General features: G+C 43.4%; 1 protein-coding gene across 10 annotated transcripts in view; it reads right to left on the bottom strand.

Annotated features, from left to right (window-relative positions):
- The window catches only part of CACNA1E (calcium voltage-gated channel subunit alpha1 E), a 490,987-nt gene that overhangs the window by 137,010 nt on the left and 340,130 nt on the right, over positions 1 to 13,847 (bottom strand). The window lies entirely within an intron of this gene.

The following is a 13,847-nucleotide window of genomic DNA, read 5'->3' as shown; positions in this document are numbered from 1 at the left end:
CTTTTGATCTTACTAATGAATTATGGTAGTCAGTATATTTTTATGTTTACAAATTTATCAATTGTTTCCCCAGTGGCTTATTGGTTTATATCATGCTTAGAAAGGCTTTCCCTCTTGAAGATTTTTAAACTGCCCATAATCTTTTTGAATACTTATTCATAATGTAATTTTAAAAATATATGTCCTTGCTCCACCTGCAATTTATTTTGGTATAATATACGGGAGATAGAGATCCAGTTTAATTTTTTCTTTCCAAGTGACAGGCCAGTTACCAACACCTCATTGCATAACTCATCTTCACTAATTTGTAAATGACATTCACATATACTGTAAAATCAAATGTATACTGAATCTGCTTTTAGTCCTCCTATTCCTATAGTAGATCACACTGTTCTAATAACTGCAGCTTGAGAATATATTTTATTACCTACAGAAAAGTCCTTCTTCATTGTTCTAAGAAATATCTCAGGTATTCTTTTTTTTTTCGGTCTTTTTGTCTTTTGAGGTCCACACCCGCGGCATATGGAGGTTCCCAGACTAGGGGTCCAATCGGAGATGTAGCTGCCAGCCTGCACCACAGCCATAGCAATGCCAGATCCAAGCCGCGTCTGTGACCTACACCACAGCTCAAGGCAATGCCAGATCCTTAACCCACTGAGTGAGGCCAGGGATCAAACCCACAACCTCATGGTTCCTAGTCAGATTCGTTTCCGCTGCGCCATGACAGGAACTCTGAAGAAATGTTTCAGGTATTCTTATACACCTTATAAGTTTTCAAATAAATTTCAAAAAAATTTGGTAAGTAAAATTTTTATCTGCATTTACTAAAGATGAAACTAGGAAAAACAGACATCTTTGTAATTTGAAACATTCCTTTTCAAGAACAGTACTTGTCTTTTCATTTACCTAAATGAGAATATACAAATCTTCGATTCTCCCTATATTGGAAATTAAGCTTCACAAGGGGAAGACTTTTAGGGGTTTTGTTGTTGTTGTTTTAGTGTCATTCTATGCTATATTCCCAGATTCTAGAACACTTTCTGGCACAAAGTATGAAGCTCAATACCTATCTCGTGAAAAACTGAACAAACGAACACATAAATTATCCTATCATTTAGGCAATAGGAAGCCATTATAAATAATTAAGGTAAACACATGTAATTAGATATCTAGTTTAGAAAGACTGCTTTGGTCATGGACAACAGGCTGGATGAGGGTAGGGAGAGCATTTAAACAGGTAACTGCAACAGTTCAGGATACAGCTCATAAAACCTTTCGAAGGTGCAATCAGGTCTTGATGAGCAGCTAGACACAGAGAATAAGTAAAGAGAAAGGACCCAGATTAATTAAGGTTACTATCCTAGATAATGAATGGGATCGAAGATAACAGAGGGAGAATATGACGCACAGTGGGTGCGTTTAGTGGTGGGGTAGCGGAATGAGGCAATGAATTCAGTGTAGAGCATCCCAAGTTTGAGACACGTAAGAGATACTCAAGTAAAAACAACCTTTTGGAGCTTAGGAGCAGAGAGGTAAATTAAATCAGGTCAGCCTGTCATTAAAGTCATCTTCTTAAACATTACTTCCTATTATTCTATTGGGTAAAAATTAGCTCCTCCTCTGAAAAGCAGATTACTTAAATGGGATTTTAAGATGAAAACATTCTTGGAATAGGTTTAAATGTAGGGTGTAAATATGAAATACAGGGTACAAGGTGCAAGGCCAATTCATAGAACAGCACAGTCATCTACTGGGTTCCTTAAATAATTTCTAGGGGGATAAAGCCTGGAGCACAGCATGTCTATGCATTAGCACTGGGCATGAATATAAAACATCATGTACCTGTGTGGAAATACATGCAGGCACATATGTATGCACATGAACATGTATACGTATTTGTGTGTGAGACACCTGTATGTACACACACATGTTATAAATACAGGTATCAGAGTGTTGGAGGGTGAGTCTATTCTAAGTTACCTAGGCTATGGCAGAGGAGGTAGCAGGATTGTTTCAGCCACCTAAGAGCCTGGCCAAGCAAAAATTCCACGCAGAAAAGATCCTTCAGCAGAGAATAGAGGCATTTTTATATTTAAGTCTAGTCTTGGTCACCAAAAAGGCAGCTAATGAATTCCTGTTCACATTTCTCTATAAAAAGATGAGTCCACGTAAAACACAACCTTGCTGTGATGCTCCATCTTGACTGCCCTACTCACAGGTTTCTCTCTTCCTTTCCCCCTAACACTTCAACCCTGCCTCCCAGAGCTGACCTTTCTGGGCAAGGTTCTGGTGTCTGTCTACAGATATGATTTCACTGCTCCCTCCCCACTGTGCATCTTCAAACAATGATCCTCCCACATTGATTCAGGCCCATCAATCCCGGTACAGCCCCTGGTTCTCCGGATAAATAAAAGAGTGCTCTAGAACTTGATTTTTGAGAAGGAACCAAATTTTAAACAATAAATTAGAAGATACCTAGAGCTCTTCCGCCCCCAAAGCATTACATTTAATGTTCACAGTCTCAGCCCACAGAGGTATCGACACGGGATATTTCTGGGGTATTGGCACTAATTACACATCTTCCTACTGGTACATCTTAAAGTGGGAGTAATATTCCAGAAAACAGAGGTTCCATGTCCAAATGAGGATATAAGCTCTATGAGAGGAGGGATTTTTCAATTCTAGCATCTAGAACAGTGTTTGACACACAGGAAGTGCTCAACAAATATGTGTTGATCTCACAGCTAAACTCAAAAGAGCATTTTGTTGTTGTGTTGGAGCATCCATGTAAATCACATCTCTATGTCTTGAGTAGAAGGTGAGCAGCAAAGATTCCACAGAAACACCCAACCCCAGAATGGGAAACAGTGCTTTGTACAACAAGGAACACTGGACTCAGGGTCAGAACACCACACTCTTAGATTTACAATTTAGGGCTTGTCACTTATCCACTTTTGAGCATCAACTCCTCATCTGTAAAATAACAACACACTTCCTCGAATTGCTATGAGAATTAAACAAATGAATATACACGAAACACTTTCTATATAAAGTGCTCTACAGTAAAAAAGAATAACTGCTTTAGTCTTTTTATCCCCCCAACACACATAGTTGCCCACAGTTCCCACTAGGATGGCTGTTTTAATGATCCTTTAAAAGTGATTGTTCCCTAAATGTGTGCCTCGTGTCATATAATTGGATTAATATCCTCGCTATACAAATAGCTCTTTTAAGGGCATTTGAAAAAGATAAATACAGCTAGAGGAAAATGGGCAAAGGATATGAGGAATTAGCTAAAAGAGAAAAATCAATAGCTATGTGAAAAAAGGTTCACCATGTGACAATGTCATGTCTGTAACACCTGTTAGAGGCAAGCACGGACGGTCATTGCAGAGTATACAGCCTCTCCAGCGCTGTCACCTGGATCACCAATGCCAAGCAATTCTGTTCCAGACTTTAAAGAAACCAGCTTCTTCCTCAGTCCCCTGCAATACCATCCTGCAGAAGGTCACAAGGGAGCAAGAGATCTGCAAGAGGGGCCTGGGGTTATTGGGTTTCCCTTCAATTCAACCATCAGGTATTGAGCACAAGAAGCCACTGAGATGCTCAGGGAGGTCCGACTATGTGGAAAGCCACCTCCCACATAAGAAAGGAAACCTAACAGGTGGCAGGGACATTCATAACATACAAGGAAGAAGGTGCGTCCTCGGAGGGACAGGAGAAATCTGCTCCCGCTAACTGTGCAGTCGTAGGCAAGACTCTCAATGTCTCTCAACCACCATTTCCTCGCTTTTTATAAAATGGGATTAATGACCGTCCCTTACTCGCGAGGCTGACATAAAATTAATCAAAATAATGTATCTCGAGTATTTAGCACAGTACCAGGCAGATAACGAGCTTTCAATGTTAGCTCTTTGCTTTAGCCTTGTTATGAAATTACATAAGAAAATTGCGTCACGCTATAATGAGTAGCAGGTTCCAAGGAACAGGTACGTAGTGCTTGTAGGAGCACATGGGAGAAGGATTTTAGTCCTAACCGAATGGAGTAGGGCTATGGATCTGGAAACATCTCAGGAAGGAAGTCAAAGTTGAAACGGGTCCTGAGGCTCAACAAGGAAAAAAGCCAAGGGAGCAGGGGTTTACTCCAGACCACAGGAGCAGAGGGCATCCCCAAGAAACTGCAAGATGGGGAGTGTCCAAGGGGACGGGCCCTTGCGGAGGTACGGAGGTGTGGCCAATGGTCCATCATTAGGGAATAGGGGGCCGTGGATGGCCAGCCCTGCCACCGATATTGACAATCTGGGTTCGTGCTAATCCCCGAGCTTAATGGGGGAACTTGATAAGTAAGAATGACTCTTTCCCAGCCCCACCTACTGAGGTGTAAACCAAGGTGTGGAGAGAAGAAAGCTGCTACCAAGAACTAACGCTGATTAAGGATGTACTACCTCCCAGGTACTAAACACTTAACATGAATGATGTGATTTTGTTTCTCCAACAACCCAAATGGCAGATCCTAGAATCCTTGTTTGCAACTGGGTAACTGAGGGAATATGTGAAGAAACTTACCTGAGGTCATACAGACAAGGGATGCACCTGGGATTCAAACCCAGGTACGCTGTATACAGAATTTGTATTTTACTACTAAGCTATACCCACTGTGCCCAGGAAATAAATGCTCTGGGTAGGAAGCCAGAGGGCTAGGTTCTAGCGAGATCTGCCACTAAGGAACTGAGCACGACTTGAGCAAGTCACTTCACGGGCTGGTCGGGTTTCCTCCGTTGTAACATGGGGGCCAGAATAAACTACACTGGCCATCCCTTATGCCTCCAATAATTTCTATCACCCTCTAAGAGACAACTGATACACAAAATAGCACAAAATGACCCCCATGGTCACACAACTCATCTAGGAGGGTCCTTCCAGTTCAGGTGGGAACTACAAAGACTCTACTCTGGTCTCAACAGGTGTCTGATATGCAATCTGTCTGCAGAACCAGAAAGTTCTACGTGTCCTGACCACCACTGAGGGCCCATTCATTTCCATCACATTCTGCCACACTGCATTCCAGAGAATTCCCTTTTCAAAAGGACACATTTAAACTCTTTGTAATATGTGTTTGGGTCTGGCCAGACCTCCATCCAAATTCTGAACCTGCTGCTTTGTGAGTTTAGACAAATTACCAAAGCTCCCCATCACAGCTATCCTATTTATGAAAGAAGACAGTAATAACTCAAGAGTCCTTGTGAGAATTAAAGAAAACAGTAGTTACGTGTGTCATGGGGGGGAGCATGAGACAGCTTAAAAAAAAAAAAAATCAACCCAAAACAAACCCTACACTACTGCTGTGAACTAGTCAAAAGGTATGAAGTATGTTAACGCCTTCTCAAACTGCACAGGCCCAAAACCTAAACTCCTTCCCTCAAAACCTCTTTGTCATATGTTCTCCCCCAGCTACCTAGTGGCTCAATTCAGAAACCGAGAAGCAGGCCAAGAGACTTTCCTCCTGTTTCCACCACCGACACCCCCCTACCCCTGCGCCACTGTACACTCTCAGACACACCCACACAGTCACTAAGTCATGCAAACCCCACCCCGCCAACACCTCTTGGATCTGGGCCATCCTCTCCATCACCCTCCACTGTACTCCCGCCTGCCTCACTGCTTCTCAGCTTCTTTCCTCAAATGTTGCTTCAAACGTGTCTCCCTGCCTGCAATCTTGCTTCTTCGAGGCAATCATCCTCAAATGCAACCTGGTTGTCTTTCTCATTTAAAACTTGAGAACCTCCCACAAGCTTCTGGGATCAGGTTCAAGGGCACTGGCTTAGCCCATAGGAGGAGCCCTTCATGATGAGGCTCTGCCTATGCCTCTAGTTCCACCTCCTCTCCGTCCCCTGTCGTGCTGCACTCAAGTCACTCAGAATGGCCTGTTGAGCCTTCTTGACCACTGACCTGCTGGGAAGCCCCCCTCCCTTCTTCCGGCTACCCATTATATCATGTCTTCAAAAGAATCCATCAGTGTCACCTTCTTCAGGGGGCCTTGCCTGGACCTGGCTGCCATCTAATATCAACGCTCAGCCTGTGCTATCTCTCTACCTGGGCTATAAGCTCCTTGAGGGCAGCGTATCTCCGTCCCTGTTTGGTCTCATTCCCAGTCCCTAGCAGCAGGTGACATAGAGCAAGCCCTCAGAAACTGCTCACTGGATTTCTCCCAGTTGACTCCAGGGTCAGAATCCTGGCAGGAGGAAAGCTCTGAGGTTCATGCACATGCTTATTGTGGCCAGTCACCTTGGAAGCAGCCTGCCTCGGGAAGATAATACACAGGCCAACTCACACCCATCAACCCCTTAGAGAGCTCATCTGGACCACTGAGCTGGGCATGGATAATTTCCCTCTAAAAATCATTTCCTATCTCAAGTCAGGCCTGAGAAATACTCAGGTGCTGCCTCCCAATATCCAAAAGGAAGCTCTGGCAGGTAACTCGGCAGATCCAGGTTTAGTATTGAAGGTATATTCGTTAGCCTCTTCTCTGTGCACAGGATCCAGGTCCTTGTTCACCTTGGGATTCTCAGCAATGTCTCACAAGAAGCAGGTGCCCAAACACGGACATATGTGAGCCTTCAATAAATAGCTGTGGAGAGGGCTACAATTCTGGATCCACTGAATTTAGACCCCATTTCATGCATTTTGATTTCCTCAGTTAATCTACAATCTCTTTATTTTACCCATCTTTGTAATCTCAGAGTCTAGCACGGTGTCTCATGCATAGCAGCCACACTATCACCTTTTGCTGCGTGGCAGAGAACACTGAACCTACAGAGAAAATGAGTGGCGGCAACTCAGACAGACCACTGCCATCAGGGGAGCCACTCCACTCATCCAAGAGATGCGACCAGAGGAATTCTCCTCTCATATGGACAGCCCACCCCTCCCCATTAGTCGGAAGGCAAAGGGACCTGGACAGTGGGGCTCGGCATCTTCTCCCTCGTATGTACCATATCATGCTGTGCACTCGAAGACCAGTGTGTGCAAGTGAGCATGTGCATCAGTGTTGGTATGGATTAAAACTTGCGCCAACATCTCTATGGTCAGTTCTAGGTTAACATTCTAGGTTTACCCTAGGTTGATGTTCTCTAGTTGTGCCACACTGGATGCCAGTATTCCTGGTTGGCAGCCACGTGGCAGAGGTGTATTAAAACAAGCCCCTAATCAGAAAGTACAAAGCTACAACCTCTGGCTACACCACTGCCAGTAACTACTTGGGGGTTCGCACCATGAACCCCCTCTTCCCATCTGTAAAGAAAAATAGTCTCTACCTACTGCGTGGAGTTGTTAGAAGGAACAAAGAAGAGCACGGAAGCAAAGGTGCTCTGAAAACCATGACGCATTTTACATACAAGCTCCCCGTGTCCATGTGCAAGCCGTGCCATGCTTGGCTGTCCCTGTCCCAGTTTGCAGACAACGCAACTGCTCCCCCAAGCCTCCCTCCCTCTCTCCCAAAGCCCTGGGAGCAGAGGGTAGAGGCCATAGGATAAGGGTCATTTTCTGTTTGCGTGTGCCTTCTGCCCTGCAGCCCTGACTGCATCTCAGGACATGCTTAGGCAGCCCTGGTTTGTTTCCATGGAGACAGGAAGCTCTGCTTCTCTTCAAGCCCAAGCTAATGGTTTTCATCAAATCCCATTTCCTCTGAGACAAGCAAAAATGCCACAAAGCTTCTATCCGTACTTCCCGTTTAAATACACTGAAACTGACAAACATGCCTCACAGCCCTCCTCCCATCAAGGCCCGTTCCCCTGGGATGGGAGCCGCAGTCACTTCCACACTCGGTGGGTCACGAGCACCGTGTGGGCTGCCGACCCCTCTCATCAGACTCTTCTCAACACAGAGGCTCCTCCCTCCATAGTCTTCTCCCTCTGCTTTTTAGGAAGCCCTGGTGCCCAACATTCAAAGTGCCTGCAGGTCACGGGGAACACGTGCCCTGGAGATAAAACCTTCAGAGCTTCCCCCCGGCTTTCGAGTGCAACTCCCCACTGACCCCTTCCTCCAAGAAGACCTCCCACATCCCCTCCTGGGGCATGTGAGAGCCAGACGAAGCAGGAGGGAAAGCCCCTGCCCCCAACTCCCATACACAGAACTAGATGCTGCCAAACCCTCTGCAGAACCAGTGAAACCCATATGCGTTGAGCATCAGAACAAGAGAAAACAAAAAACAAAAAACAGGACAGAAATATTTCAGCCCCAGCCTGCAGGCCCCTATTGTTAACACTCTTTTAAATGTCAGAATTTATTCACACCAGCTGTTCCCAGCTGCTGTTGCCACTTCCTAGGCTTCTCGAGAAGTGCTAAGGAGGCATATGCCATTCTGGTTTCTGTTCACCCCCCCCAACCTGAGGAGGCCGTCTCCTGGTCAGAGAGGAGCCGATGGTCCTGCACTGGTTCAAGCCCCAAATCCCAAGCTGTTGCTCAAATGAGAGCCACCTGCACCCAACAGGTAGCGAAAATGAACAACAATATTGTCAAGGGTCTAAGAGCTCAGGGCCCCTCCATGCCAGACCTGGGCCAGGCCTCTGCCTGGGAGCGAGATCCTGCCATTCCTTTTCACAGAGGAGGAAGCAGGCTCAGCGGACCTTGTCCAGATGCACAGTGTTCATGAGCAGCAGGGTCAGGATCTCACCTGTGGGACCGACTGATGCCGATGCTCACACTTCTCCCAACATAACCACACTTTCCTACCCAGAGAAGGATGCAGAAGCATTCAAAGATGCAATGCTGAGCCAGAGAGAGTCCATCAGAGTGGACATGGCCAGACGCACGAACTATCTTTCAGGGCAGTGCTCCGTCCCATTTCCAGCTCTGTTAGGACCCATCCTGAACCCACACAGCAACCTTATCTGGAACATCAATGACTTCTTCTTCTACAGTGAGACTCTGACTTGAATTTTCTCAACCCAAACATGGACACACTTAGGAAACAAGTGAGGATAAAGAACATCAGATAAAATTATACAAACGAGAGATCATCCTCTCAAATCCCAGAAGAAAGAAGGCTGTGGTCAGGTCCCTCCTGCAGGCAGGGACTAAGGCAGGGCATGTGAGTCACACCTACAGGTGACATGGAGAGAATTACCCACTGGCATAAAGGATGTCAGCAGCTACTAAGCGAGTACACACCTTATGTCTTATGACTTTCCACTCAAGTTGCACACTATTAGAACACCTTCACACTGTCTCCTGTTTTTACTGTTTTCATGACCATTTCTCAAGTCACCAGAGGTTCTTAGCACCACCGAGCTGATGGTTGTTTCCTCCATCATCCGACCAAAATGGTCTCTCCCCATGCCAATCATTCCCCAAGATGCCAGCTGAATAACCTGATACCCTCCTTTTGTCCCACACTTTTTGTGTGTGCAATAATTTTAAAAGTTAGTTTCTATTTTTCTCAAAGTAATACAAGTTGAGTTTTAAGGCATAAAGGCATATTTTTAAAAGCTTATAATGAAAAAATAGCAGCCCACTGCCTCACCCCTCCTCACCCCTGAATCTGACTCCCTAGAGGCAAGTGCATGTAACGCCTGTACCTGTTTCTTCCAGTATTCATTTCCAATTTTCTAAATATTACACTTACACAACTGCTATTTCTTTATCTTTCAGTTGTAGATCTTGCTTCAGGACTCCCTACTGTGCAACCTAAGATTTTAGTCTTTGACATTCTCTGTTCTGCCCCACACTTATTCTCCCCTATCCTCTCAAGGCAATAACAGCACCATAGGGGCTACCTCAAAATCCAGTGTGAACAATGTAAATCCAATTGACAGCTGAGCTATACATGGTACTTACATGGCTTATATTCCTTAAGTGGTACCACTTTGGTATTTTGTGGAATAAATTGCTTAGATTGGTGTGTGTGTGCAAATACACCCAAATATTTATAGACTCATATACATAGTATAAACATTAAACCCTTCTAAATATAGTAACACAGATTGGGAAATCTACTAATTTCCTTTTTTTTTTTTTTCTTAAAGATGTCAATTTTAGAGCCCTCTGCCACGCTACTCAAATCTGAACTTGTTGCTCCCCAGGCCTTCTGACAGTTATCATCCTAGGCTTCCCCTTGCCTCATCCTGAAGTCTCCTCCTTTCCTTCTCTCTTTTGAATCCCTTGTTTCCATGAGGCTTGTGTCCTTCTCCATCTTCAGTGTACTCCTTATTTTTAGTGAGATACATGCTCCAGTAACTTCTTCAGAAAGAGGGTCTCAAATAGTACTAGTCCATCTTCGCAAACAATTGCCATTTTGGCTAGGTATAGAATCCTATCTTGGAGATTTTTCTCTTTGCAAAGTTTTGGGAACTTCTCTGTTGGTTTTTAAATTTCAATGTCATTGAGATATCCAAAACCATCCTAAGTCCTGGTTCTTTATAGATAAAATTCATCTCCTTCCCAATCACCAGACACTTTCAGGATATTATTTTACTCAGATACTCTGAAACGTCATGATGATTTATCTTGGTGTGATCTCTTCTCATTAGTTGTGCTGAGTGCTCAGTGGGCATTTTTATTATTAACTCGTTTGTTCTCTTTTATCTCCACACCTCTCGCTCATCTCTGTGCCATACAAACAACCATTACTATATAAGCAATGTATACTTTTTACCTGAATGAATTTTTACAAACTGTACATTATGTATGCATGTATTTTTTACGTGGATGGTTTTATATTGTTTACTTCTTGTTTTCACTAAACTCAGTTTTTTATGTGTTCACATGGTCTTTGCTGCTCCAAACTGTCACAAACAATTTCATGTCTGCATGGAACTACTCTCCTAGTTACGGAAACTCAGGTTTTCTCCAAGTCTCCACTATCAAAAATAATGCTAGAAAGAATATCTTTGCACATGTCTCACAAATCTTTTAATCTGGCAATGTGAGCTTAGCGGTTCTAGGAACATTTTGGCATTTTTCTTTGTTAATTTGTCCCCCCTCCATTTCCCTATTCTCTTTACAGAATTCCTATTAGTTGTATGTTGAACCAATCCTTGGATCCTCTTATATTTGTTCTACTGTCTGGGTGATTTCATCAACTTTATATTCCAACTCTTAAGTAATTTTTTATTACATTTTTATATTTTCTACATTAATTCATTTTACATTAACATGAGTTTTATATTAATTATTTTACATTAATTTCCAAGAGTTCATCTCAACTGCTAAATGTTCTCTTTTTAAACAGCAATCTGTTAATCTGTGGATAATAATTTCTCTTTGATTTCTGTTGATATCAATTATACTTTTAAAATGCTATCTTTTGCTCCCTGCATTATGCATCTTCCCTCACGTTCTTTTTTTTTTTGCTATTTATTATTTTTATTTTGTCTTTTGTGTTGAACACTTTCTTTGAATGCTAATGAACACTAATGTATGTTCAGATTTAAGAGCAAGGCACAAAAGGCTCATGGGAAACTCCTGTGTGTATGGTTGGGGCTTATAGAATGGTGAGTGTAGTGGTTTGATGGGTACCGTCCTCTCCCAAAGATATGTCCACATCCTAACTCCTGGAACCTGTCCGTGAATGTTACCTTATTTGGAAAAAGGATGTGATTATGTTAAGGATCAATGGATGGAGAGGTCCATCCTGGATTATCCAGGTGCCCCTAAATCCAATGACAAGTGTCCTCTTAAAAGAGAGGCACAGAAGATTCTAGACAGAAGAGAAGGAAGTAACAGAGCCAGAGACTGGAGTGACACAACCACAAGCCAAGGAATGCTGGAGCCACCAGAGGCTAGAAGAGGAAGGAAATAAATTCTCCCCAAAAGCCTCAGAGGGACCATGACTCTGCCACATTTTGGACCTCTAGCCTCCAGAACTGTGAGATAGTATCTCTCACACTTTTAACCACCTAGTTTGTAGTCATTTGTTAGGGTGGTCACAGGAAACCAACACGGTGAGCCTCAGTGAAGGTGACAGGTGGGAACATTTCTCTGGTTACCCTCAAATATCAGCAAACCATTTCTCTGGTCACCCTCAAATATCAGGAAACCAAGGTCTTTTCTCCTCAGATGGATAGTTTCCCCACAGAGGAATGCTGGAACTCCACCAGATTGCTATGTTTCTGAGAGCAAGCAGTAGAAGTGGGCATGACATTCAGTTTCTGGACTCCTAGCTTCACTACAAAATATCAACTCCACCCTCAGAGGCACCTGATGTTCCTATTCCAAGCTTCTCTGACTCAGCCTCTACAGAGAGGAAGTCTGACTGGCTGGGGTGGGGGCTGGGCAGGGCAGGTACCTGTGAGCACCTGGGGGAAGAGCTTGAAAGTATGGGGGAGGATGCATCTAAATGTGCCTTACAAGGACTTGTGAAAATCCTCTTGTTTTAGCATCCTGCACCACAGCTCTCAGACAAACCTGCTGCCTTAATCCCTAAGCATTTCTAGGGCTCTCATTTTGCTTTTCTTACTGCATTCCTCATTGTAGGTAACTGAACCTCAGGTTTCCTGCCACTAGATCAGTTACCATTGACTGTCTTCAAAACTATGGTTGACATCGCTCATCTGTTTTCATGTCCTCTCCTGTTCTCTTTGTCACTGTATTCTTATCAAAGGTTATTTTCTGTGTTAGTGGAGACAACAAGAAATGACCAACTTGGAGTTCCCATCCTGGCTCAGCAAAAACAAATCTAACTAGCATCATGAGACGCAGGTTTGATCCCTGGTCTCGCTCAGTGGGTTAAGGATCTGGTGTTGCCATGAGCTGTGGTGCAGGTTGCAGACGTGGCTTGCATCTGGTGTTGCTGTGGCTACGGTGTAGGCCAGCAGCTGTCTCTCTGATTCAACCCTAGCCTGGGAACCTCTATAGGCTGCAGGTGTGGCCCTAAAACATCAAAATAAAAAAAAAAGAAATGACCAACTTGATAAAATCTGCTATGTTTAAACAGAAGTACCACCTTATAAATTTCCATTTTAAAAACGTCTACCATTCAGACAAGAAATTATATTCAGTTATACTTAGAAAAATCAAAGACCCTCTAAGACTCTGGTTTCAGCCCTCTTATTTTATCCTTTCAATTCCCAAAGTGAAATTTCCACTCAGGTTAAATCAGGTTGCATTATAATTCTTCACTCCCCCTGACAAGTCCCAATTCCTGTTTGCTTATGTGACGCTCCCCCTTCCGGGAATATTAACTCCATTGACATATTTTATCCCATGACATATTCTGTACCCCAAGCAAAATCCTAATCCCTTAGGAAACCATTCCTGCTAACTTCAAACTATAGAAATTTGTCCTTTCCCCACACAAAGGAGCTGTATCTTATATTAGTCAGTAAAAGAACTCCAGTTTCCTGTCTCAAGTGTTTGTGTTATCTTCTCAGCAAAACATAAGGTTCTTAAGAAACTGTGCCTTTTGCTTTTATGTGTTCCTTGAAATGTTGACCATGACATTGAACACTGAGTACTTGCTGATGTACACTAATTCAAGCCGTACACTAATTCAAGCCACACATAAGGAATTTGATGTTCAATCCACAATACAGGAATAATCTTCTAAGGGTAAAGCCTAATTCTTATTAAACTTCATATGCGGAACAACCAGCACAGTGTTTGACAGAGAAGGTCTCTGATGATTAAGTGACAGAATGAAGGAATAGATGGATATATGGACTCTCATTAGATACCATGTTCAATGCTGGACCGATCTAAAGATTTTTTATCCTTTTTTATTCTTAAGGATAATAAAGATGATTAAAATGATGGTTCACAACTGCATTCCCAGTATCTAGAGTAGCATCTGGCACACAGGTTCCATGAATAAATCTGCCAGGAGTCGCAAGCATTCATTTAGAGTTAGAAGG

This window comes from Sus scrofa, chromosome 9, assembly GCF_000003025.6.
Source record: "Sus scrofa isolate TJ Tabasco breed Duroc chromosome 9, Sscrofa11.1, whole genome shotgun sequence".
NCBI classification, from domain to species: Eukaryota; Metazoa; Chordata; class Mammalia; order Artiodactyla; family Suidae; genus Sus; species Sus scrofa.
The sequence above is the reverse complement of the archived record's forward strand: the minus strand, read 5'-3'. Positions and strand labels throughout refer to the sequence as shown.